Below are 24,720 nucleotides of genomic sequence, written 5' to 3'. Positions count from 1 at the left end.
AATTTCGTTTTGCGACTACTAAACTAGTTTTTCTTTTGCAGTTGTATTTTACATCAAGATGGAAGTTTGTTAGGTATTTTGATAGCAAATAAATTCGAGACTACGATGATTAATTTGGGTCGACTTTTTATTCATAGATTTTGTTCGAAGCTTGGGATTGAATATTGGAAAATTTTCATAACTAAGAGAATAACTATTACCTATTTCAAAAGTAAGAATACAAGTTTTAAATTTCAAAAATTAGATATTCATTAAAATAATTTAATTAATTAATTACATATTTTATTAATTAAATATATTAAGACCACAGATTTATACAATATGATCACAGATTCACAATTTAATTAATCACATATTATTTTTCGATCACAAATTAGAATTTTTTAATATCACAAATTATTTTACGATCACAGTTCAAAACTTTTGTAGGTTACAATTTGTCGGTCGATCACAGATTATGAATTTATACGTCACAATTTATTAATAAGTCACAAATCATAAATATTATAGGTCACAATTTATTAAACAGTCACAAATTATTAATTTTTTTGGTCACAAATTATTTTTTGGTCACAATTTATCTTTCTCATTGGTCATATATTATTTATTGTTCACAGATTAACCAGTTTAATGGTCACAATCAACCAGTTAGTCTTTGACCACTAACAAACAACCACTGCCTCCAACATTACCAACACCACCATCACCGTTAGAACCACCACCACCATCACCCTACAACAACACCACTGTCTCAAACAAAATCAATACATTCATCTCGACAGATCACGGCCACCAACATTGCACCATCACCACCGTATTCACTACCACGACCACCGTCGTCTACTTGCACCGCTACCCTTAAAATATGGAAGTTGCCACCATCACACTCTTAACAACCAAAAACCACCACAACTACCGTACTCAAATACCACCAAAAAGTCAACTCCAACACTATCACCGCCACAACTATACCAACACCACAGTCGTCGCTGTAGCACACAACCATCACCACCACCATCTCAGCATCATGGTAGACCAATTGTAGAGCTCCACAAATCCACCATGCCGCCACCGCCACTACCATCGCAACCAACGTCGCAGTCGATCCACAGCTATAGCCATCGACAGCGGCGACAGATCATAGCAATGCGAGTGACATGCGAGCTATAGCGCGACATGGCACTGCAGATCGTTGCAGGATGGAGCTGTCAAAGTAGATGAGGCCACATATTGCGCTATCGTGTGAGCGACAGGTGCACTATCGTCACGTCACGGAGAGTCGACATAACCTGGGATGAAGTCGTCGTAGAAGTTGAACTCTGCACGCATCGGTCATAGATGTTGTAGTGCTACTAGTCGCCCATGATTCAAAATTATGCTACTTGTGGGAGGAAATGTAGAGAGATAGAGAGTGAGAGGGGGAGTGGAAACACCGCACCTCAACTCCACAGATTTGAAGGGCGACACGCCACTGATGTTGGAGTTGTGTTTTCGAGAAAGGGTTGAGAGAGAGGAGGCGACGATTTTTTTTTTTTTGGTCAAGGAGGCGATGGTTGTTTTGAGGGAGAATGGAGAAATGTGAGAGAGAGAATTAGGGTTTGTGAGTAAAAATATTTATTTTATAAAAATAATAATTAAAATAAAAATTTTGATTATCGAAATATTAAACTTTCCCCTAATTTTAGAATTCAAAATTTTAATGCTAGGGTTTTATGAAGGGAAAAATTCATAATCCAGGTATATTGTTTACACCATTTTAAAACTCAAGTAAATAGTTTGAAATTTCAAAATTCAGGATTATATTTAATTAATTAAAAATATTTATTAAATAAAGATAATAAAGTCACAGTTACATAATTAATTGTCACAGATTTATAATTATAGATCACAGATTTATTTACTGGTCACATATCATCAAATCAGTTAGTTATAGATTTTTTTTGAGGTCACAAATCAAAATTTTTGTAGGTCACGTATTATTTTATTGGTCATAGGTGAAAAAATTATAAGTCACAGTTTATATATCGATCACATATTTTTAGATTTGTTGGTCACAGATGATAATCGAAGGCCACTGTTAAATAATTGGTCATGGATAACCAAACAATTGGCCACACATCAAATTGTCGGGCACCACCAACTCCAACGCCACCCACGCCACTTGAAACCACTCTCATCCCGTTACCACCGTCGCCAACACTACCACGACAGCACCACTAACAAAAATCGTCGCTACCAGATCCACCTCCACCACCACTAGAAACCACCACGACCGCCACGACCAAACACACAAAAAAAACCCACCAACCACACCATTGTCGCCTGAACCAAACTATCACCGTGTCAAACAACATAAACACCACCACATCACCGTCGGGCACATAGAAGCCACCACATCACCATCGTCGACCGCCACCACTACCATAAACACCTCACCAGTCACCACCACCTTCAACCAAAAAACTAGAAAACTACAGATCGAACGGAGAGAGATAAATGCAGATTAAATGCCTCCCCTACACTGGAAAGAGAAGAACCGTTTGGAAAGAGAAAAGAACAGTTCGAAAACCATTGCCTTCAGATCTGAAAGAGAAAAACAGTTTCACGTCGCAACGCTGCATTCTCAACAGCGTCGCCTCTTATGCCGGTGCCAGCACCACCCCATGCCATCGCCCTTCCTTCGTCACTGGTTGCAGTGTTTAATCCCCATGCCGGCGTCAAGCACACAGAGAGAGAGAGGGGATGGGAAAGTGTCTTGTAACTGGAGGGGTGAAATTTCAATTAGGGTTTGAAATGTGAATTGGGGGATTTAAATCTATTAATACTTGATTTGTGAACAATCAAATATTGTACCTGAATTTTGAACTGTGATCTTTAAAGATCTGAATTTCTGTAATTTCCACTTTTATGTATCAGTTGAATACTTAGCCTTCGTTTGGTCCCCATTTTTGCTAATGAAAATAGAAGGAATAGTGTTTTGTTGAAAAAATGAGTGGTTGAAAAAGAAGGAAATTTTTTTGATTTACGTGTAATATTATTTTATGGGAGATTGTGCAGTTGAAAATAGGAGAGAGAAAAATAGAATTTAATGTAATATAATGTACTTTAATGGAGACCAAATACGGACTTAATTACATGAGCCCAAAACCGCAATTTTTGTAGCCCAAGAATAGAAGATGGACCAAAAATTTCATTTAGGGCTCGATGCACTTACTTAACCTAAATGGCCACTGTATATTGCGGTCCTTTCCTTTTTGTGAGGTAACACATGCAAAAATGATTTTCCTTTGCCCTCTTTTTGAGAGAAATCGGGACTGCCTCCCTTCGCTCTCTTCTTCAACTGTAGCTGAAATTCCTCCCTTTGTGCGAACTCTTCTTTTTCCTTATGTTGGCATCTTGATCGGTGACTTGGCACCGAAATCTGTCCCAGTGCATTGCCGTTTTCTTCCCAGATCGTTGTCTTCCTTCCGCAGTCCGTTCGCTGTGGTTTCTTCATGATTCTTGGGTATCTTTTTGTGGTTACAGAGTGGGATTCTTTGCCCAATTCATGTGGAGTTGCTTTGTGGTTTTGGGCTTTTGATTTGGGCCTTAATTCATCCACTATTGGTGCCAATCGTTTTAAATTGACAGGGAGGTAGTGATTTACATTTACAGTACTTTGATTTCGAGTTATTCAGTTGTTTATACCTAATTTTCTGTTGTGTGATTCACTTGAAGCTGATGATTTTATCTACAAATTGGTATCTGAGCCTCGGATGGCTCTTATGATTGCTGAAATTTGTGCTGTTAATTTAATGTGAATCAAATGTGTGTTCTAGAACTTGTGTGTTTGTGGTGCAATTAGTGTGTGTCACTTGATTTTTCAATAAGGACTTGATCCTTGAAATAAATTCGAATCTCTCATTTATACGAATCGCAAATTGATCTGCTCTGGTAAATTGGTTGATCGTTTTTAAAATTATGCAATAGCAGGCCATCGTGTGGGGTTGGCTATGAGAGTTGAGGTTACAATGCTGGGTAACTATTGTTATTGCTAGAAATTGTATTATTTTTTTATTATCTCTGATACTGTGGCATTTTCGGCTATTTTGTCTATTGCATGATTCCATATTTGTTGCTACATTGATTATTGATTAGAATTGTTACCTAGACCTTACCCGCTAGAACTTTCCCTTGATCTAAGACCTTAAAATCTCACGAAAACCCTAGGATTCTAGATGAGCATCTATTTGAGATCTTAAGGACATATTCTGTATGATTATTGCTTTAAAGGTTGTTATGTGCTATATGCCTAATTTGTTAAGTGCATATGTCTAACTTTTGACTTGGGTGTCTTTAGTGATAAGGGTGACTTTTCTACGTGAAAACAAAAGATAAAAGAAATTTTAGTTCAATAAAAAGTGTTAAAAGCTATTGATAAATAGTTTTCTGCTACTGTGATTGATGATCAGAAAAAAGAATATGATAAACTTTCATATACATATATTATCTTGTATTTATCTGATTTTGTTTTACGAAAAGTTGGTAAACATGATTCAACTAAAAGAGTTGGAAGAACTTTACTTGACATAATTGATGCCTAATAAATTTTTCCTATTTGAAGTTTTTTAGTTTCAAAATTGATCCCTCAAAATAATTGGATAACAATCTTGATGTTTCTAATAAACTTGTGCAAGATATTGAGAATTGTGGTGTTAGTTTCTGATGAATACAAAGTTATTACCTTTTTGAATGCTATTTTTGATATGTATAAGGAAGTCAAGAATGCAATCAAATATGGGATGGAGACCTTTATACTCGATATAACCATTGATTCGTTGGAGAATAAGGAGACGAAAATGAAAGCTGCAAAAAAGAGAGAAAAATATGAGAGATTCACCAAATGGGGAGTAGATCTCTTTTTAGAAGTGGTGAAGGGTAAAACGGTGGTGGCAAGAAGAAGGATAGAGGTATTAGTGAGAAAGACAAATGGTAGAAAATGTTATGGTTGCGGTAAACTAGGAAATTTCATGAGTGAGTGCCATAAAGAGAAAAACGAGTTGAGGGATCATGTGGTAATGGACCGAATGAGGCGAATGTAGTGATACCTAGAGATGAACCCAATGAGGTTTACATGCTCTTAAATTTTTAATCAACCGAATTTAACTTGTTTATGAACTCCCATATGCATGGGTGGGTCTTGATTCCAATGCTTCTTTTCATGTTACGTGAAATAAATTATGGTTTGATCATTTGCGTAAGTCTAATCATGGACATATAGTTGCATGGGGATTGAGTTGCATATAAGATCGAGCTTATAGATTTTACTGGTGCACTTAGTGATGGAGTGATAAAAATATTTAAAGGAGTACTTAGAGCTTTTAAAGCTACTAAGAGAAAAGCCATACACATCACACATGTACCGACCCAAATTTTAAAGTTTAAATTGCTACCAAATTTATTTATTTAGTGTAAGCAGCACATAAATTAATGAGCATAATTAAATTAATAGAAGAAACTCATAACCAAATAAATTATATCCTAAATAAAATACTAAAAACTATGCATATCACAATTATTAGATGAATAATAGAATTTTAATTCCACTAATATAGTTTAACACAGATTAAAATTTATAACCCACTAAATCTTGTCCTAAACTTTGAAATTAAAATTTTTAATGAAATAAACTAAGATAATACTGAAAATAAAAAATGTCAATCATGTTATATCGAATTTAATTTATTGAGTTTCATACATCCTGGCACGATGGCTGCACCTCACTGCTTGTCAACGAACATGTTCTAACCTGTGAGGAGTAAGGGAAAATGGTGAATCTATAGGAAATACTCAATAGAATAGGAAAATAATGGTATATAATCCCAAATAAAAATATTTAAATCATGCATTAAAAATTCATGTCGTTATCATATCTTTAGAGACCGGTAATGTGACGGCCCGAATCATTGACTATTTGAGTGTCACAAAATTAAACTCAATTCTTTCGTAAGAACTAAAATAAGAACACAAAATAATTTTTTTTTCGACAAGTAAATAAATTTTGGTTTTAGCATGTAACTGCGAAAAATAAATAAATAAAATAATTCTAACATAACAACTAAACTGAAAATTCAAAGTGGTGTTTTAAACACAAAATAATTTATTAATCTAAGCTCGTTGTTCTCTCCACATTGACTGCCTGGAACCATCAATTATCTGAAAGGGGGAATTACCATAGAGTGAGATTTATAAAATCTCAATAAATACGCTATAAATTATTATAGTATATAATTTAATGGAGCATAATAATCATAATCAATATAATGGAGACAATGATTTTACGGAGCATATGTGATAAGAATTCTTATATGTAGTGCTACTAAACTCCGACCCCTTAACATAATTATAATCATATCATACCATAGGGGACACAATAATTTTCTTAAAATTTATAACATAAGACTAATCTAACATAGGCAACAACATTTATGCATTCACACTACACATTACCTTGTGTTTGGTCAATCAATCATATATCAATAATTTTCTATGCAAGTGTTTAACTAAGATTTCAATTTTTCTTTAAAAAAAAGATGTGAAAATTAGCATTTATAGTAAGTTTGCTACAATGTCCTATAATGTGGATTAACCTTCAAATGAGCCCCTAAATTTTCAATTCTAATAATTAGACCTAGAAATTCGGGTGTGGGTATTATAATCTACCCTCCTAAAATTAAATTCCGTCTTTAAAATTTAAAATTTACCTTGAAATTCATCGAAGAGTTGTGGGTACTTAACCCATATATCCATATCTTGCTCCTACAATCTCTTCAGCTGAGTGTTTTTATCACTGTACTTTTTCTAGCGGGATCACTTTGTTTCGGAGGGCATGAAATTTCTGATTAACAATTCTTATTGATACTTCTTCATAGCTTAAATCTCATTGTAATTCAATAGATCGATGGATGACCACATGACTTGGATCAGTGACATACTTTCTAAGCATTGACACAGGGAAGACGTTATGTACAGCTGAAAGTTCAAGAGGTAACGTTAATTGATATGCCACGTTCCCAATACGTTGCAAGATCTCAAACGGGCCAATAAACCTTGGTCACAACTTACCATTCTTGCCAAAACTTAGCACTCCTATCATTGGTACCACTTTGAGGAATGCTTTATCACCAACTGAAAATTCTAGACCTTTTCTCTTTTTATCTGCATAACTCTTTTGTCTATAATGAACATTTTTCGTGCTGTCTTGAATTTTTTCAATTACATGCACTGTGTGGTCAATAATCTCTAGCCCCAAAATCTTTCACTCACCGACTTTATCCTAATGAACTGGTGATCTACATTTTCTTTCATACAATGCCTCATATGGTGCTATGTCAATCGAAGTGTGGTAGCTATTGTTGTATGAGAATTCAACTAAAGGTAAATGTTTCTCCCATTGTCCCTCAAACTCAAGTATACATGTCCGAAGCATGTCCTCCAGTGTTTGAATTGTTTGCTCAGACTGCCTATCCATCTGAGAATGGAATGCCGTACTAAACTTTAGTTTAGTTCCCATAGCTCGGTGTAGACTTTTCCAAAAGTTCAATGTGAACCCTGGATCTCTATTCGATACAATAGAAATAGGCACACTATGTAACCTTACTATCTTATTCACGTACAACTGTGTGAACTGGTCCATATTAAACGTCATATCAATCGGCAAGAAATGAGCGAATTTGGTGAGTCGATCCACTATAACCCAAATAACATCAAGATATATTGCTGACCTTAGAAAACCAATCACGAAGTCCATAGTTACATGTTCCTACTCTCACTCTGGGACTTTTAGTGGTTGCTGGTGTTCGACCTTCACTTGCTGACGTACCAAACATTTCTGAACATACTCAGCTATATCTCTCTTCATGCATTCCACCAAAATATTGTCTTCAAATCCTTGTACATCTTTGTGTTTCTCGGGTGTACTCAATAAGGAGATTAGTGAGCTTTCTTTAGAATTTCTCTTTTAAATTCCCAAAAATCTAGTACACACACCTGCTCTTGGTAATATAATGCTTTATCTTTAGCTATGGTGAAATTAGTCCACTTTTTTGAGTTAATCTCAGACTTGATGTACTTAAAGGAATGATCACCCTTTTGATGTCCTTTAATTTTGTCTGTCACGGAGTGTGGATCAAATAAGAGCTGGTACCCGAGCGACCACACCCGGTTGAGTGGTGACAACCTCGAGATTCAATATCTCAAATTCTCTCCATTGTGGTTCTTGTGAAGTAAACATAGCTAATTGACCTGCCATTTTTCGACTCAAGGCATCAGCTACCACATTCGCCTTGCCTGGGTGATAATGAATTTCACAATCGTATTCCTTAACTAACTCAAGCCACTTTCTCTGTCTTATATGCGGCTTTTGTGGTTCGTATAAATGTGAGCTTTTGTAGTTCGTATAAATGTCACATTTACCTTTGTAAGATAATGCCTCCAAATTTTTAATGTATGGATCACCGCTACAAGTTTTAGGTCATGCCTGGGGTAGCTTTGTTCATGTAGTTTTAATTGTTTCGATGCATAGGCAACTACTTTGTCCTGTTGCATTAAGACATGTCCTAAAATTGCTTCGAAGTAGCACTATAGATCACAAAAACCATCTGACCCGTTGAGTATGGTTAACACTAAGGCGTTTACCAGCTTTTGGTTTAATTCTTTAAAGCTCTGTTCACACTTCTTTGTCCAGTCAAACTTCACATCATTGCGTTTTAATTGTGTCAGCGGTCCTGATATTTTGGAGAATTCTTCAATGAGCTTCCGATAGTCCCTGCTAAGCCCAAGAAACTTCGAAGTTCTCCTACATTGGTTGACCTTGACCAATTCAAACCTTCTTTCACTTTACTAGGGTTTACCTCTATCCCTTGGGCCATGACAATATGTCCAAGGAATGCTACCCATTCTAGTCAAAACTCACACTTTTGAACATGAACATGGCATAGAGTTTCTCCTTCTTTAAAACCTCCAACACAATTTTTAAATGCTCCTCATGTTCCTCATTACTTCTTGAGTAGATCAGGATATCATCGATGCACACGATAACAAATTGATCCAGATACTTGTGGAAAACGCAGTTCATCAAATCCATAAAGACTCCACGAGTATTAATTAGTCCAAATGGCATAACTAAGAACTCATAGTGTCGGTATCGAGTTCTAAAAGCGATCTTAGAAATATCACTAGCTTTGATTCTCAATTGATAATAACCAGATCTTAAATCGATTTTGGAAAATATTACTGCATCTTTGAGCCAATCAAACAAATCCTCAATCATGGGAAGATGATACTTATTCTTGATAGTAATTCTATTTAATTCTCTGTAATTGATGCAGATCCTCATTGATCTATCATTCTTTTTAACGAATAGCACTGGTATTCCCCATGGCGATACACTTAGCCGGAGGTTTCCTTCAAATAGTTTCTCTAGCTGTGGCTTCAATTCTTGTAATTCTTTGGTGCCATTCTATACGGGGCTTTGGAGATGGGTATGGGGCTTTGGAGATGGGTGCTAAGTTAGGAGTAAGGTCAATAGTGAATTCTACCTCTCGTTTTGATGATATGCCAAGCAACTCCTTGGGGAAGACTTCTGGATATTCACATACCACCCTAGCCTTGTCAACTGTTAATCTATTGTTTCTTTTCCTTATTACGGACATCAGGAGTCCCGTAGTGTTTTCTAATGGTACGACTAGTTGGGCTTTCAATGCAGACAAGATGCTGGGTAAGGTTCCACCTTCAGCTATAGATAATCGAAATCTCTCTTCTAGTCATTGAAAAATAACCTCTTTTTCAAACCAACGAATTATCGCATGATTCTTGGATAGCTAGTCCATTCCAAGAATCGCTTCGAACTCGTCCATATCTAATACATACAATTTCGTCCCCAATGATTTACCATCAATTTTTACTCTTGTTTCGTCTCCAATGATTTACCATAAATTTCTACTCTTCTTGTTCTAACTATGTGATTAATATTCATTATATCCCTAGTGGGCATCATCAATTTTAAAGGGAATTGTGTATATTCAACCATAACTTTCAATTTACATAGAAACTTAACGGCTATAAAGGAATGAGTTGCACCAAAATCTATCAATGCATAGGCTAGTAAGTCAAATATGAGGACTTTATCTGCTAAGACATTTCGATTCTGACCCTCCTCTTGCCCTGCTAGTGTATAAACCCTAGTATGTCTTTCTGGTGCATGGCCTTGTTTATGTAGGTTGTTTCCCTATGGCATAGCGTCTCGCCTTCTTGTCCTCTGTATCCACAAACTCAGGAGCATAATCAGCCAACTTTTCAAACTTCTGCTCGTATTCGATCAATGTCATTGAGCCCTGAGTTAAAGTAAAAAAACTTAGCCTCCTTCTGATTTCAAATAATCGTGGGGTAGTACTTTTTGAGAAAGGCCTCCTTGAATTCCTCTCACATCCAAACATGACTAAGAGCCTTTGATTTGATGTCCCACCAACGCCTAGCACCTTTATGTAGCATAAAGGTTGCACATATCACATTTCTAGGTTTTGGGCAGTCAATGAGTTAAAAATCCTCTTCATACCCATTAGCCAGTCCTCTACTTCCAAGGGGTCTGTACTACCATGAAAGATAGGGGGATGCTGTTTCCTGAACTGCTCAATCATAGCAGCAGTGGTCCTAATGTCGAGAGTAGCTTCATGCTGCTGTTCTGGTTGAGGTGGCAAATAAGATGATGGTGTTGGCTGTTGAGGAGGTAGTGGCGGCATCACGACTTGTTCAAAATTTGCATCATGGTGAGAAACTGCTGGGCAGATTGTAAGTCAATCATATTAGGCTGAGGCTGAACCGGTTGTGTGAACTATTGGTTTTGGTTATAGCTATTGTTAGTCTTTCTGCTTTGGATTGCTATAGCCTTAATTAAATGATAGTAAATATTTAGGTTTAAGTCAAATTGAGGAAATGAGACATAAATGAATAGCATCTTTATTCATAAACATTCAAAAGTTCACATATATAACGAACCATCGAGCATGTTAAGTGTTCAAACAAGCTAGAATTCGTAAATTTAAACATATAGTAAACTAGGCATCATCTAATAGTTCTTCCCAGTACCTTTCCTTTTGTTTGCCTCCCTTTCTTTTTTCTTAGAATTTGGTTTTTGATCAATCGCGGAATACGACGCGGGGTTGTATTTTTCACTCGGGTCTTCTTTAACATAATTTCCCTCGTAGTCAACTTCGGGTATTGTTATGATGTTGCCCGAATTGGGTTCATAGTCTAGCTTCTTATTGGTATTCCTAATGTCTTCATGATTCACCCTCCACTTTTTCCTCATGCATTGGAGTAGTAGATCGGGAAGGGTCTGGTAGTCGAAGGCCTCTTTGATTCCCTTGATAAATTGCCTCTAATAAGGAGTAAGGGTTCGGTCAATATGATACATGATCTCATTCCTATGAAATTGATATCCATTCCCCTTTGTCCCTCGGTAAATCTTTTCCATGGCATATAAGTGTTGTATCAAACCGTGGTTCGAGTTTCTCTTGTAATTCCTATGCAACCAAGTAAAATGATTGCGCATCTCAATTTGAATATTTTGACATTGTCCACTCACCATCTATCAGAAAGAAATGAACGTAATTACTTTTCTTTTCAAAAGAATTTTCCAATTATTATCATCATCATCATCAATTTTTAATTTTTAATTTTTTTTAAATTTTAACGAAGGTAGTGATAAAAGAATCAATTATTGTACCAGAAGTTGAAACTTTTAAGAAAATGTACTAATAATCATCCACAGTTTTTTCCTTCTTTTTACAAAGGTAGTGATAAAAGGATGAATTATTGTATCAGAAGTTAAAACTTTTAAGATAACGTAAGTATAACCATCTATAGTTTTTTCCTTGTTTTTACAAAGTAGTGATAAATGGATGAATTATCGTACGTGAATTCATTATTAATCTCATTCATGTAATGCATGATTATAATATTATTGCAAACATAACATGCATTTAAAATCATATAACTACTATCTATGTATCTCATGATTTCTACATTAGTGTAAAATCTAAGAATGAATTCTTCTATAATAATATAATAGTGAACACTTATAACATACAAAATTTCATATTATTATTGACTTTTATGCTTAATAAGCCTAAATAAAATTGCAATTATATTCAAATTTTGTCATGATATTCACGATTGCTATTTTACGTAATTAACATGCTTTCATAAGTGAGATGACATGAGTACTTAAAGTGTATATATACCTGATTCAAGGAAGTTGAGACATGGAGGATTACATCGTGGTTAGTGACTTAGAACAACTTAAATTCTCATTTTAAATATCAACTAATTTTAAAAAAAAAAAATATTCATCTTAATTATTGAACCCAAATCGATTCTTGAATTAAAGCTTTTAGATAGTATTAGGCTATTTAAATAATAAAATCCAACTAAATAACCCTATCCTAAAATGCACTCTTAAAAAAATAAAAATAAAAATCAATACCATATCAAATTAAAGCTCAAATACACATATTCTACATAAAATGGGATAGCCCATTAACGAGAGTTTTTTTTTTTTTTTTTATTTTTTTTAATTGTGCTACTATTCGTGTGAACAGTTACTGTGTGTGATTGTTCACCACAGTCGTTGTTCACGATGAACAATGATTGCGAATGAACAGTAAAAAAAAAAAAAATTTAAAACAGAAAATTTGTAAAGCTCAAAATTTTGAAAATATGTGTTAAGTCTACAAGATCAATTTAAAAACTCTTAGCGTTCATACCAACTGTGGCGGCTCGTATTATTGATTGTTTGATTGTCACAAAATAAAACTCAATTCTTTTGTAAGAACTTTATAAGAACACGAAATAATTTTATTTTTCTTCAATAAGTAAATAAATTTTGGTTTTATTATGTAGTTGGGAGAAATAAATAAAGAAAATAATTTCAACATGATAACTAAATTGAAAATTTAAAGTTGTGTTTTAAACACAAAATAACTGCAACGCCCCAAATATTATCGACTTAAAATTTGAGGTGTTACCGATATCATTTCGTATCGCATACATAAAGCGAAAATATTTAATTCGAAATTTAAAACTTTCGATTTATTTAATACTCAAATACCAAATTGAATAAACAAAATGTCGCGTAGACATAGAACATTAAACATAATTAAATTGAAGCACATAATCCTAACAGAATTATTTTAAAACGTTTTTTTGCAAAGTTTTTTTTTACTTGGCAACCCGCGCACCGCTTACCCACCATCCACGTTGACCGTACTGATCTGAAATATTGAAATTGAAGAAGTGAGTAATTACACTCAGTAGGATACGTGCGTCCAAACAATATGATAACTTTTAAAACGTAAATTCATAATATTTCATACCATCATCTCATCAAGATCAATCGGCAATTCCACGTGCCAAAATCCTTTCTAAGAGTATTAAAACCCGTTTCCGACAATACAAAGAGAACACTTCTGGAATGGAGACTTGGACAGGCAGTGGAGAGTTAAGTGAAGATGGAAGAGAGTGTATTTTTAACAAATTTGGCAGTCAAAACCTCCCTTAATTTTACACCTCCCTTACACTATAAATTCATTCCAAATCCTCGAAAATTTATGAGATAGTCAAAACCTCCCTTAATTTTACACCTCCCTTACACTATAAATTCATTCCAAATCCTCGAAAATTTATGAGATAAAAATCACTCTCTTCCATCTTCACTTAACTCTCCACTGCCTGTCCAAGTCTCCATTCCAGAAGTGTTCTCTTTGTATTGTCGGAAACGGGTTTTAATACTCTTAGAAAGGATTTTGGCACGTGGAATTGCCACTGGATCGACCTTAAATCCACAAGACACGACCTTAAATCCACAAGACACGACAACAACAAAAAGGTTTTGGGAACGTGAATTCCTTACTTTTCTATCATCAATCGAGGTAGGATACTTTTATGTGTAAGTGATATGTCCTTTCAATATTATGATTTTCATGCGTGATTTATTTCATGAAATGCTTATTGACCTGCGGGTCCAATGAAATGAAATGAAATGTTTGACCTGTGGGTCTCAAAGAAATGAAATAAAATGTGAGATCGCCTTCAGGCCTTCTCAAATGTACTAGAACTTTCGACTGATCACCGATTGCTCTTGATGAGATGATGGTATGAAATGTTATGAATTTACGTTTTAAAAGTTATCATATTGTTTGGACGCACGTATCCTACTGAGTGTAATTACTCACTCCTTCAATTTCAATATTTCAGATCAGTACGATCAACGTGGATGGTGGCTGAGCGGTGCGCAGGTTGCCAAGTAGAGAAAAACTTCGTAAGAAAACGTTTTAAAATAATTCTATTAGGATTATGTGCTTCAATTTAATTCTGTTTAATGTTCTATGTTTATGCGACATTTTGTTTATTCAATTTGGTATTTGAGTATTAAATAAATCAAGAGTTTTAAATTTCGAATTAAATATTTTCGCTTTATGTATGCGATACGAAATGATATCGGTAACACCTCAAATTTTAAATCGATAATATTTGGGGCGTTACAATAACTGCCTAAAAAGGAGAATTATCATAAAGTGAGATTTATAAAATCTCAATAAATATGTCTTGAATTATTATCGTGTATAACTTAAAAGAGCATAATAATCATAATCAAAATAATGAAGACACAATGATTTACCGAAAAAAGCTAGTAATAATTCTTATGTGTAGCACTAATAAACTCTGGTCCCCTTAACATAATTATAATCATATCATACCATAAGGACCCACAATAATTTTCTTGAAATTTATAACATAATAATAATCCAATATAGGAATATAGGCAACATACTTACAATGAATTTCGAAAGAAAAAGTAATAGAGACTAGATTCCTCTACAATTTCCACTCGACTTATGAACGTGTATATGTGTGTATTATTTAGAGTGAAAAATAATAGTGAGTGGTAGCATGTGAATGTGAATGAGGGGTTTAAATAGGATAAGACTGTGCAGACATCATTAAGGAAAGAACTCGTGATGGTGGAAATTGTTCCAAGTCACTAGCCATTATGTCATCCTCTATTTTTTGACTTCCTTGAACCAAGTATGAATGCACTTTAAGTATTCACGTCATCTCACTTGTGAAGCATGCTTTTTACGAAAAATTGCAATCGTAACTATCGTGACAAAATATGAATATAGTTGTGATTTTATTTAGACTTGTTATGCATAAAAGTCAATAATAATATGAAATTTTGTATGTTATAATTGTTTACTATTTTGTTATTGATAGAAGACCTCAATATTAGATTATATATTAATGTAGAAACCATGAGATATATAGATGGTAGATATGTGATTTTAAATGTATGTTAAGTTTGGTGGGAATGACTAAACTAGAGATTAAATTTGCGGTAATATAGAATCATATATTACATGAATAAGATCAATAATGAATTCACGTACAATAATTAATCCCTTTATCACTACCTTTGAAAAAACAAGGGAAAAATTGTGGATGGTTATTGATACGTTCTCTTAAAAGTTTCAACTTTTGGTACAATAATTAATTCTTTTATCACTACCTTTGTAAATATAAGGAAAAACTGTGGATGGTTATTGACACGTTTTCCTAAAAGTTTCAACTCCTGGTACAATAATTGATTCATTTATCACTACTATTGTTAAAAAAAATAACAAAAATTTGAAAAGTTCCTTGAAAATAAAAGTAATTATGTTCATTTCTTTCTGATAGATGGTGAGTAGACAAAGTCATACCAATCGAACTGAGAGACAAAATCATTTTACTTGGTTGCATAGGAATTACAAGAGAAACCCGAACCACGATTTGATACAACACTTGGATGCCAAGAAAAAGACTTATCGAGGGGCAAAGGTGAATGAATATTAATTTCATAGGGATGAGGTCATGTATTACATTGATAGAACCCTTCCTTCTTATTGGAGGTAGTTTATCAAGGAAATCGAAGAGACTTTTGAGTACCAGACCCCTCCTGATCTACTATTCCGATGCATGAGGGAAATGTGGAGGGTGAATCAAGAAGACGTTAGGGATACCAATAAGATGCTAGGTTATGAACCCAATCCGGGCAACGCTATGATAATACTCGGAGTTGACTACAAGGGAAATTATGACCCGAGTGAAGAGTACATCCTCGTGTTATATTCCGCGATTGACCTGAAACCAAATACTGAGGAAAAAATGGAAGCAAATCAAGGGGAGTGTACTGGGAAGAAATATTACATGATGCTTATTTTACTTTATGTTTTTGAATTTCAGCTTGTTTCGACACTGAGTATGCTCGGTGGTTCGTTATTTATTTGAACTTATTAATGTTTATGAATAAAGCATGTCATTCCTTTATGTTTCATTTCATTAGTTTGACTTAACTCTAAATAGTTATTATCATTCAATTAATGCTATGGAGCCTCAAAGCAGAAGGATTGACAATAACAATAACCAAATCCAAGAGCCCACACAACCTGTTCTGTCTCAGCCTTATACGATTTACCCACAATTTGCTCAATAGTTTCTCGCTATGATGCAATTTTTGCCTAAGCTGCAATGCCACCACCACCTTATCTGCCATCTCAACCAGAACAACAAAATGAAGCTGCCTTGACACTAGGACCACTGCTGTTGTGGTTGAGCAGTTTAGAAAACAGCATTCCCTTATCTTTCATGGTAGTATGGACTCCTTAGAAACAGAGGACTAGCTGGTGGGTATGGAGAATATTTCTGAACTCATTGACTGCCTAAGAATCAAAGCCAGTGATATCTCTAAAACCGTTTTTAGAATTTGGTATGGATACTACGAGTTCTTAGTTATGCCATTTGGACTAACTAATGCTCCTAGAGTCTTTATGGATTTGATGATTGCATTTTCTACAAGTATCTGGATCAGTTTATTATCATGTTCATCGATGGTATCTTGACCTACTTAAGAAGTAATGAGGAGCATTTAAGGATTGTATTGGAGGTTTTGAAGAAGGAGAAGCTCTATGCCAAGTTCATAAAATGTGAGTTTTGGCTAGAACGGGTAGCATTCCTTAGACATATTGTCATGGCCCGAGGGATAGAGATGGATCTTAGTAAAGTGGAGACAGTGTTGAAATGGTCAAAGCCAACCAATTTAGGAGAAATTCGTAGTTTTTTGGGCTTAGCATGATAATATCTAAGGTTCAATGAAGGATTCTCTAAAATATCAAGACCGTCGACACGATTAACATGCTAGGGTGTGAAGTTTGACTGGACAAAGAGGTATGAACAGAGCTTTAAAGAATTAAAACAAAAGTTGGTAAATGCCCCAGTGTGAACCATACCCAATGGGTCAGATGGTTTTGTAATCTATAGTGATGCTTCGAAACAAGGTTTCGGATGTGTCTTAATGCAACATGGCAAAGTGGTTGCCTATGCATCGAGACAATTAAAACTATGTGAACAAAGCTACCTCGCGCACGACCTAGAACTTGCCGCAGTGGTCCATGCAATAAAGATTTGGAGGCCTTATCTTTACAGAGGTAAATGTGACATTTATACATACCACAAAAGCCTCAAGTACATCTTTACCCAGAAGGAGTTGAATATGAGACAGAAAAGATGGCTTAAATTAGTTAAGGATTATGGCAAAGTGATTGCCTATGCTTCAAGACAATTAAAACCACGTGAACAAAGCTACCCCACGCACGACCTAGAACTTGCCGCAGTGGTCCATGCAATAAAGATTTGTAGGCCTTATCTTTACGGAGGTAAATGTAACATTTATTCGGATCACAAAAACCTCAAGTACATCTTTACCTAGAAGGAGTTGAATATTAGACAGAGAAGGTGGCTTAAATTACTTAAGGATTACGATTGTGAAATTCATTATCACCCAAACAAGCCGAATGTGGTAGCTGATGCCTTGAGTCTGAACACGACAAGTCAATTAGCTATGTTGACTATGCAAGAACCACTGTGGAGAGAATTTGAGAGATTGAATCTCGAGGTTGTCACCACTCAACCAAGTGTGGTCGCTCGAGTAGAAGCTTTTTCTATCCGATCCACACTTCGCGACAAAATTAAAGGACTTCAAAAGAGTGATCAGTCATTTGAGTATATAAAGTCTGGGATTAACTTAAAGAAAAGTGGAAGGATTTCACCATAGTTGAGTGTGTCCAGAAATGTTTGGTATGCCAGCAAGTAAAGGTCGAACACCAGTAACCGTCAGGGTTACTTGAACAATTGGAAGTCCCAGAGTGGAAGTGAGAGCATGTAACTATGGACTTCGTGATTGGTTTTCCAATGTCAGCAAGAGGTCACGATGCTATTTGGGTTATAGTGGATCGACTCACCAAATTAGCTCATTTCCTATCGGTTTGGATAACGTTTACTGTGGATTAGTTTGCACAATTATACGTGAATGAGATAGTAAGGATACATGGTATGCCTATTTCTATTGTATCGGATAGAAATTCAAGGTTCACATCGAACTTTTGGAAATGTCTATATCGAGCTATGGGAACTAAACTAAACTTCGGTACGGCATTCCATCCTCAGAGGTATGGGCAATTTGAGTGGACTACTCAAACATTGGAGGACATGCTTTAGACATGTATACTCGAGTTTGGCAGATTGGGAGAAACATTTACATTTAGTTAAATTCTCATACAACAATAGTTACCACACTTCAATTGACATGGCACCAAACAAGGCATTGTATGTGAGAAAGTATAGATCATTAGTTCATTGAGATGAAGTCAGTGAGTGAAAGATTTTGGGGCCAGAGATTATTTAGCGGACAGTGCATGCAATTGAAAAAATTCACGCCAACATTAAAAGTGCTCAAGATAGACAAAAGAACTATGCAAATTGAAGGAGAAAGTGTCTGGAATTTTCAGTTCGTGATAAGGTATTCCTTAAAGTGCTACCAATAAAATGAGTACTACGCTTTGGCAAGAAGGGTAAGTTGTGACCAAGGTTTATTGACCCGTTTGAGATTTTGCAACGTATTGGGATGTCGCATATCTATTAGCATCACCTCCTGAATTTAGTGAATTTCGAGGACAAAATTTTATTTTTATGAGGGTAGATTACAATACTTGCACCCGAATTTCTGGGTCTAATTATCAAAATTGAAAATTTAGGGGCTCATTTGAGAGTTAATCCACATTCAAGAACTTTGTAGAAAATTTACTATAAATGTTAATTCCCATATGTTTTTGTTTTAAAGAAGGGTTGAATGCTTGGTCAAATCCGTATATAGAACATCCTTGATAAATGTTTTTGTCATATTCTTGATTTACCAAATATAGAGTAATGTGTAGTATGATTGTATGTGTATATAGAATTTAGTATTTATGTGAGAAATGAGGGAGAGATTCTTGCTCATTTCACAAATTTCAAGGTACAATTTCCACCATAATGGATTTTTCTTAATGATGCATGCTTAGTCTTGTCTTATTTAAACTCCTCATTCACATTCACATATAATCACTCATTGTTATTTTTCAGTCCAAATATACACATATACAGCACATAGTCAAGGTGGAAATTATAGAAGGATCAAGCATTCTATTTTTAGTCTCTATTGCCCTTTCTTTTAAATTCACTGTAAGTAAGCTACCTATATTGGATTATTATTATGTTATGAATTTCAAGAAAAATATTATAGGTCCAATATGATTCTGATTATGTTAAGGAGACTTGAGTTTAGTGGGGCTACATACAAAAATTCTTACCACCTATGCTCAGTAAAATTCTTGTGTCTTTATTATGCTGATTATGATTATTATGCTCGTTTAAGCTATACATGATAATAATTCATGGCATACCTATTGAGATTTTATAAATCTCACTATATGATATTTACCCCTTTCAGGTAATTGTTGGTTCGAGACAGTCAACGTGGAGATGACAACGGGTTGAGGTTAATAAATTATTTTCTGTTTAAAACACAACTTTCAATTTATAATTTAGTTGTTATGTTGGAATTATGTTCTTTATTTATTTTTCTCAACTACATGATAAAACAACAATTTATTTACTTATTGAAAAAAATATTATTTCATGTTCTTATTTTAGTTCTTGTGAAAGAATTTTGAGTTTTATATAGTGACACTCGAATGGCCAAGGAATTGGGTCATCACATAACGAGGTGCAATTGTTTTTATCCTGTTTAAATTATTTTTCATGTTGTTGAATTATTAAACCTATGAAAGTTAAAGAATGATATGATAAGTATGATATGGTCATTTGGTACCAAAGTTATGATATGTATTGAACTCTTACCGGTCTCTAAAAGTATGACGAGTGTATGATATTTTGAAGCATGATTTAAATATTTTTATTCGAGATTGCAGCATTATTTTTGTATCCTACTAAGCATTTCCCATATACTAAACCTTTTCTCATATTCCTTGCATGTTAGAATGAGTCGTCGGTTGGTAGGCGATGAGGTGCAGTCTTGGTGAGGATTTTTGGAACTCAATAAATTAAATTCAGTGTCACATAACTGACATTTTTTATTTTCAGTATTATCTTAGTTTATATCATGAAGATTTTTTTATTTCAAAGTTTAAGACAGGATAATGGGTTATAAATTTTAATCTGTGTTAAGTTATATTAGTCAATTCTATTATTTATTTAATAAATGTGACATGCATGGTTTTTAGTATTTATTTGAGATAATTCATTTGGTTCATGTTTCTTCTATTATTTTAATTATGCTTGTTAATTTTATGTGCTCACACTGTTGAAATAAATAAACATGGTAGCGACTTAAACTTTAAATTTTGGGTCATAGTAACAACACATGCTTAAGTGATAGGTGATTCAAATTCTACTATCACTGAAATTGATCACGCTCTGAAGTGGCAAATATTACATTAGCATTAAGGGATTTAAGTTCCTTAATGATAAGGATGTGTTTGGTAAGGATCATGTGTCCGACATACAATTTATGATCATTGTGTGCTTGGTGAACGTCATAGGATACCTTTCATTTGTCATCATAGAGCCAAAAAACAAACAACTACGAATCAAAAGGATCCACCTAGGGTGCTTATAAAAGTTAAAGGATACATACCTTCACTTTTATTTTCCCAAAGATTTCTAAAGAAGTCAAAGGAGGAATTCATGTTGTAACTACAAGGAGTGGAGTACAATTACCAGAGATTACTGTGAAAGAACGAAAAAGAAAAGATGAGCAGGAAGAGGTTGACGAAGATAAAATGGAAGAAAAATCTATGCCAATCTCAATTGAGAAGGAAGAAACTAAAGAAATGTCCATAGTTAGAGCACCCAACCCAGTCTAAACTTATTGGCATCCTATTTCTTTTCCTCAAAGGCTTGAGAAGATTAAGAAAGATACAAACTTTGAAAAAGCTCCGGATCAATATTATGTTCATTTATGTGATATTACAAATTTCAAGATACACGAAATTTTTGAAAGATATGTTGATAAAGAAAAGAAAGCCTGTAAAGTTTGAAAATATGACACTAAAAGAGGGAAGTAGTGCATGTCTACAAGACAAATTACCTCCGAAGTTAAAAGAGCCAAGGAATTTTACTTTGCCAATTTCAATGGAAAATTCTTATTCTAATAGTGCTATGTGTGATACAGGTGCTAGTGTAATCATATGTCGTATTCTATTTATAGGAAATTGGGATTGGATAAAGTCAAATCAATATAAATAACGCTACAACTTATTGATAGATCCCTTTCGCGACCACGAGGCAAAGTTGATGATGTGTTCATAAAAGTAGGAAATCTAATATTCCCACTGGGTTTCATAGTGATGGACATAGAAGAAGATAGAGACATTCCAATTATATTGTGTGGACCATTTTAAGCAATAGGATGAAATTTATTTGACATGGAGAAGGTGAGTTGATATTGAGGGTAGAGGACAAGCAAAAGATATTCAACATTTACACTCCATATGAGCAACCACCCAATATCAAATGTTGTGTAGAATTGATGAAGAGGAACCACTCCATAAAAAAAACGATACGAATCGAAGAGAAATTGGTGGAATAGTAGGGGCTTCTCGGAGATGAAAAAAGAAATATCAAAAGTTGGAGAGCTAAGAAATGGTACATAAATGAAAATTGCACGATCGCATAACCTGATTTGAGTCACAATAATCAATCATGGTATAATGTCAAGGAATGACGTCAAATAAGCGCCTTTTAGGAGGCAACCTAAGTTTTTTTTTTCTCCTTTTCATTTATTTAGATATTAGTTTATATGTTTATAGTTCCTTAATAAGTTTGCTTTTCTCATAGGTTGATGCTCAAGTTTGGGGGAAACTAGAATCAACACTCATCACAGCCATCAACATAGTAGACCCGAATCTACCTCATCGGGGTGATGGCGATGTCAACAATTGATGTCTTCAGGTAAGTCCTAACTCTCCTTTGTATTTATTATAACATTGGGGATAATGTATATTTTAAGTTTGGGAGGATGAATTGTCAATTGTTACTTTCTATTATTGGTTGTTTAGTATTTTGTGTTCTTGTGCCTGTATGAGATGATTTTATTGTGTGAAAAAAAAAATTATGCATGATTGTATGAGTTAGATAACCTTATTAGCTAAGATGATTATACTTAAGAGCATGAATTAGTTTATGGATTGTGAATGAGTTTGTGCTCTAGTTGAATTTTCTGCTTATCTATGTAAAATGTGACACTATTTATGAATAATAATTGAGTTTAGCATCGTGCAGAAATAGGAAGATTCATACGTGTAGGTTGAATAGAGAATTTAGAAGTTCAATCCCATACCCTATGATTCACAACTTCCTTTAACTGTATAAATTACAATTTGGGGTGTTTAAGCCGATAAAAGAAATGATTTAGGATGTGATGATTCCGTGCATGTTGAAAATAACTTTCTAATATGGACTAGGTGATGACCAAATGATAGGGATCTAAATCTCTATTAATTTTGCTTCTCTTTTATAGAAAATAAGCATTGCACTTATTTAGTATATGCCTTACATCAGTACCTTTTTTACTTGAGTTAGTCAATCTGTAGGGGTATTTCAAAACTTGGGGAGTTATCTACTAAAACCTCATTACAAAGGTCAAGAAGGAGAATATTAAGTTGAAAAGAAAATATGAAAATAAGTAAAAAGAAAAAAAAAATCTATATGCAAGTTCCCAAATAAGAGCTAATCGTTGGGGCTTAGATAATTACTGGGTTCGACTCAACACTTATAATTTGAGAGAATCATCACATAAATAAATTGTTGATGTTATCGACTTGACTTAACCAAATTAGAGGGGTGTAAGAATTTGATAATTGAAAGTAAACTTTAGAATTACACCTTGGAGAGAGAATGAAAGAAAACAACTTTGGGAGTATGTGAATCTTACGAGCGAAGAAAGAAAATAATTGACTATTGAGGATTGATGATCGAAAATTGAACTCACTTATGAATGTACAACGTTTCATTTGATTCTTCACACACACCCCCTATTTTACATTGGATAACTGGAAGTTTAGCTCTTGCATTGTGATTTTGAGCCGTTCATAAACATTATATAATGTTCTTAATACTAAGCCAAGAGGCAAGCTTTTGACTAAGTTTTGTTTTTGCGTTCCTTGGATGTTTTCTTTTTCATTGTGTTTGCTTCAAGGAAAGGAAACTATGAAGTTTGGAGGCATTTGATAAATGCATTTAACTCACGAATTTTATACTATTTTAACTTGATTATTGGCTAGATTTTATGAGTACTGAATATGTTTATAGTATTTGTTAGTGTTGTTTTATAGGTTTGGTGAGGTGGTGTTTACGTAAAAGTGTAGAAAATAGCTATTGACACAAATCGAAGAGAAAAGAGGAACAAAGGGGCAAAATAGTTAAATTCCTACTAGAACTCGACACCCAAGCACAAAGAAGAGCAAAAGATCAAAACTTCCCTAGGCGTGGCTCCTCAACGCCATTTGAAGAAACAGGAAAATCAACAATTGTGGCGTCCTTGCATCACCATTGAAAATGAGAACCTGAGCCGCCACCCTGCTTGAAGATGCAGTGCCGCAGTGCCATTATATGGTGCCTAGGCACTGCATGCTGTCGTCTAGGATGCAGATTTTTAGCCCCATTAAAAGCCCAGATTGACTCCACATTCAGGCAAAAGGTTAGAGGAATTATAAATACATAGGAGTAATCACTTTTTGAGGGGTTCCACACTTTGAGAAACAAGAGATACAATTTGAGAATTAGGAGAACAAATCAAAAGAGAAAAAATCAAGAAATCGAGGTTTTGAAGATTGATAGGGGCAAGAAGATCATCTTGGTGCGAGATTCATCTGCTTATCTTCATCTTTATTCAACATCTAGTGATGTTCTCAATGGATATCTATTGTTTTTCTTCACACATTATGAGTAGCTAAATCTTTTATTAAGACAAATAATGTAATCTATTTGAGATCTTTTATTTCTTTTATTCAAGGTTCTAGTTTATTGAAAAGCACGTGTTGATTTTATTTATGAGTTTAATGCGTTGAATTATTTGGCCAATAATTCAATAATTTTGTAAATCTATTACGAATTGAGACGTAAGTTTTAGATTTAGACCACATAATAAAATTTAACAATTTTGTATAAAAAGTTGAGATACTAATGCTAGTTATTGATGTCGTTAAATGAATTCTTAAAACAACAATTGCATTTAACTAAAATTGATTA

General features: G+C 34.3%; 1 long non-coding RNA gene across 5 annotated transcripts; it reads left to right on the top strand.

Annotated features, from left to right (window-relative positions):
• Positions 1-3,237: 3,237 nt before the first annotated feature.
• On the top strand, positions 3,238-24,490 carry LOC111395965. Of its 5 annotated transcripts, none has more exons than XR_002702894.1 (5): positions 3,238-3,634; positions 14,293-14,356; positions 19,901-19,948; positions 22,309-22,422; positions 23,805-24,490. It is a non-coding gene; the product is annotated as an uncharacterized LOC111395965 (long non-coding RNA). The 5 variants fall into 5 exon arrangements; XR_002702898.1 differs by having other exon boundaries at positions 23,792-24,490; XR_002702893.1 differs by having other exon boundaries at positions 23,782-24,490.
• Positions 24,491-24,720: the final 230 nt, after the last annotated feature.

The sequence above is a fragment of the Olea europaea genome, chromosome 1, assembly GCF_002742605.1.
Source record: "Olea europaea var. sylvestris chromosome 1, O_europaea_v1, whole genome shotgun sequence".
Lineage (NCBI taxonomy): Eukaryota > Viridiplantae > Streptophyta > Magnoliopsida > Lamiales > Oleaceae > Olea > Olea europaea.
This window is presented reverse-complemented; position numbering and strand designations above follow the sequence as displayed.